General features: G+C 41.7%; 1 non-coding gene across 1 annotated transcript; it reads right to left on the bottom strand.

Annotated features, from left to right (window-relative positions):
• Positions 1-2,191: 2,191 nt before the first annotated feature.
• On the bottom strand, positions 2,192-2,298 carry LOC141637344 (small nucleolar RNA R71). Its single transcript, XR_012541728.1, has one exon. It is a non-coding gene; the product is annotated as a small nucleolar RNA R71 (small nucleolar RNA).
• Positions 2,299-3,822: the final 1,524 nt, after the last annotated feature.

Genomic DNA, 3,822 nt, shown 5'->3' on the forward strand with positions numbered 1-3,822 from the left:
CAACAACGGTATAATCACAGATTTCTTGATGCTGCAAGTGACAGCACATTGCCACAGGTTTTGATACGTGCTTTTTATATAGTCTTTTAAGCCTATTTCAGCACGTATTTTTATGCATTTCTATACTGTTTTTATAGTATTTTGCCCCGAATTGGCTACTTTGGTTTGTTTTGTCCATTTTGTAGAAATGAACGCGAAAGTAGTGAAATCGTACTCTTTTTCGTCCTTTTGCATGCATTTAGAGGAGACGGGATTTTCCTGAGAGAGATACTACGTTTGGAAGCATCATGGCACGGATTACGAGGCATTTAAGCGCGGACTTGAGCTGAAATGAAGTCAAAGTACTCGATCGAGCAGTTCTACCACTCGATCGGTCCCAGGGTGGTCGATCGAGTGGTTTTCCACTCGATCCTTAGCTTGCAGAAAGACCAGTTACTCGATCGAGTAACTTTCTACTCGATCGAGTAGATTTGCTGAGGTGTTTGCTCGATCGAGTGGTTTTAATCTACTCAATCGAGTGGTTTCTCTATTATGGGCTTCTAAACAGCCCGTGTTATGTTTATTTTCGCAAAACTTAATTACTTTGCTATTTAAGCACGCTTTACTAGGTCATTAGGATCTATCTTTGGCACTATCAAACTTTCTACTGTAAACTTTACTGCGTTGCTTATTTTCCCTTCACTGTTACTTTATTTCTTGGGTTATTTTGCTCGGATTCGATTGTTCTTTACGCCGGATTCGCAAGATTGTAATCCTCTTCTCTTTTCATATTAATAATTAATCTTCTGTTGCTTTAATTTCTTGTTTGCTCTATTTATTCTTCTGCCCTAATTTCTCTTTTATGCAATTTTATTGTTATTTCATTATGTTTACTGCTGAAATATTATCTGCTGTTAGTTTAATTAGCGACATGAGTAGAGTAGCTAAACCCCTTTCATGTTGGGATTAGGGGATCTGCGGTAGGAATGTGACGATGTAGTGAATGATTTAGATGAATTGATTACAAGACTCTGTCACCATAGCAATTTAATTGTATTTATTCAACTTAGTTGAGTGCACACTTCTGAGTTAACCTTTAATCTAGCTAAAATTAATCCTAGATCGAAAGATTGGACTAAATAGGCCTGCTATGAACAGTAGACTACCCTGACGAGAATGAAAGTTATGTTAGTGGTATTTTAGGATAGAAAGTGGACCGAAAGAACCTTTCAACATCCGTCTTATATTAATTCGTCCGAGTCATTTACAGTTGAGTCACTGGAGTACCGTAGTGAACCGAAATCCTGACATGTTCCTCTCTATCTGATAGTTTTATCCTTATTTCTCTACTTTTATTGCTCTTGCCTTTATTTCTCTTTCCTTCAAAACTCGTAGTTTAGACAACAAATCAAACACCCCCCCCCCATTTTTGACCAAATAGACGGACTACTACAAAAATCTTGCCTCCATGTGGAGATCGACCTGACTTCCCTAGCTATATAGTTAGTTTAGTTAGTTTATTTTTGACAGGTACACGACAGACGTGTCAAATTTTGGCGCCGTTGTCGGGGAGACAATTGCCCTATTTGTTTTCGTTCCGTTTATTTTATCCGTCTGAGGGAATTTTTATTCCTTGAGGCCGTTCTTATTATTTTATTTCAGTGTTGTTTATGCCCAGGTCAGATAGGTTTGAATTAGTTTCAGCAGATTCAGAGCCAGAGATATTATTCAGGCATAGACTCCGTCTGCAAAGGAAATCACGAAAGGAAGACTTGAGTACTTTCGAGCCCGAGCTACATCACTCTCTTTTCGAAAACAGTCCGATTTTTACAGTAAAGATGCCTAAGCTTTCCAGTCATTCAGTGCTTAAAGCATCCTCTATTCCGAAGGGTTTCAATCTCCAGACTGATGATGGGAATACATTCGACATCCGTCCTTCTTATATAAATCTGGTGGAGAGGAATATATATAGAGGTGTGGCAGGTGAGGATCCGAGGAAGCATATGGAGACCTTTACCGATTACTGTTCTATTATCCCCGCCACTAAGGGGTAACTCAAGACAAGATTAAGAAAGTTCTATTTCTTTTCTCTTTAGCTGATTCAGCCAGGGAGTGGCTGACTGACTTGGACCACACAGCTGCTGGGGTTACATATTGGGAGTCTCTTGCTCTTGCCTTTTACAAGAGATTCTTCCCTCCACAACGCACCAATCTGCTGAGGGCCAAGATTACTAGTTTCAGACAGGCTCCCGATGAAAGTTTCTATGAGGCATGGTCGCGATTCAAGAAGTTGGTGAGGTCTATATCTCACCATGGTTTTGACCCATGGTTTCTAGCTAATCAGTTCTACAATGGGTTGTATGACGACCAAAGAGCCATACTTGATGCGGCATCTAGTGGAAGATTCTAGGAGAATACAGATGACGATAAGGGATGGTCTCTTATTGAAGAGATGGCTAATCACAGTGCTGAGTACGGTAACCCGAGGGATGGGATTAGAAGAGTTCATGCATTTGATAAGCAGGTTTTGACTCAGCTGGAGACCATGAATGCTAGATTTGACAAGTTGGAGTTACAAGCTGCTGGGGAGCCTCAGACGGTCCATGTTCTTACTAGAGGAGAGGCTGTTTCTTGTGAGAGATGTGGGAGTAATGATGGCCACACTACTGTTGGCTGTCTTGTACAGAAGGAACAAGTCCTTGCCTTTCAGCAATATAGGCAAGGAGGAGGTTCCTATTACAATAATCAAGGGACAGTCCATCCCAATTTGAGGTGGACTAGTCAAAATGTGCTTAATCCTACTCCTCCTCCACACCAGCAGCAGCCTTATGTTCCTCCACACAAGAATCAACAAGGCTTTCAAATGTCTCCTTCCTTTACTCCTCCTAACCATGGTGCATCCTCGTCCGGTGGGGTGAGTGAAATTGGCGAGCTTAAGTCTATGTTGCAAGCTTTTACAAAGCAGTTTCAGCTGAGTGATCAACAGAAAGATGCGTCCATAAAGGCACTTGAAACTCAAGTCGCCCAACTAGCCATGAATCAATCCTCAAGAAAGCAGGGTCAATTACCGACTCAAAATGAGAAGAATCCGCACGAGATGGTAAACTTGATAAATATGAGAAGTGGTCGTTCTTATGAGGGACCGGAATTACAAAAATCAGACCCGAGGAGAGCTGTAACTGATGGTGAACAGTGTTCTGGCGAAGAAAATGAGCTGACGGTTAAGAAAGTACTCGATCGACTAGTTTCTGGAGGTCGATCGAGCACTTTTAATGTTCAAAGCACTCGATCGAGTGGTTTTTCAACTCGATCGAGTGAACAGGAAGATGGAACTGTTCGATCGAGTAGTTTTCCTACTTGATCGAGTGAACAAGAAAGTTGACTTGGTCGATCGAGTGAGATTTTCACTCGATCGAGTGATTATGTTGAAGATTCTACTCGATCGAATGGATATATTGGTCGATCGAGTAGTTTTGATGATGGGAAGCTTATTCGAGAGCCTGCTAGTGCTCGTTTAAACGATAAATCACCGGAAAGACCTCGTGCGAGAGGTAAGAAGCGTCCAAAGGATACAGAACTTGCTCCGGAAGATACATTGGAAGGGAGAAACAAGGGACTCGAGATACCTATCACGGTTCCCTTCCCGAGGTGGCTGCAGAATACTAAGGCCAATCAACAATTCGGAAAATTTGTCGAACTTCTGAAAAGCTTGGAAGTCACTGTGCCGTTCACTGAGTTGCTGACAAAGGTACCCTCTTATCTCAAGTTTATGAAAGAAATTTTATCGCGTAAGAGGAGTATTAGTGATAGTGCGACCGTAGCTTTGACTGAGGTGGGTTCAGC

Source organism: Silene latifolia, unplaced genomic scaffold (assembly GCF_048544455.1).
Source record: "Silene latifolia isolate original U9 population unplaced genomic scaffold, ASM4854445v1 chrun_scaffold_16, whole genome shotgun sequence".
Lineage (NCBI taxonomy): Eukaryota > Viridiplantae > Streptophyta > Magnoliopsida > Caryophyllales > Caryophyllaceae > Silene > Silene latifolia.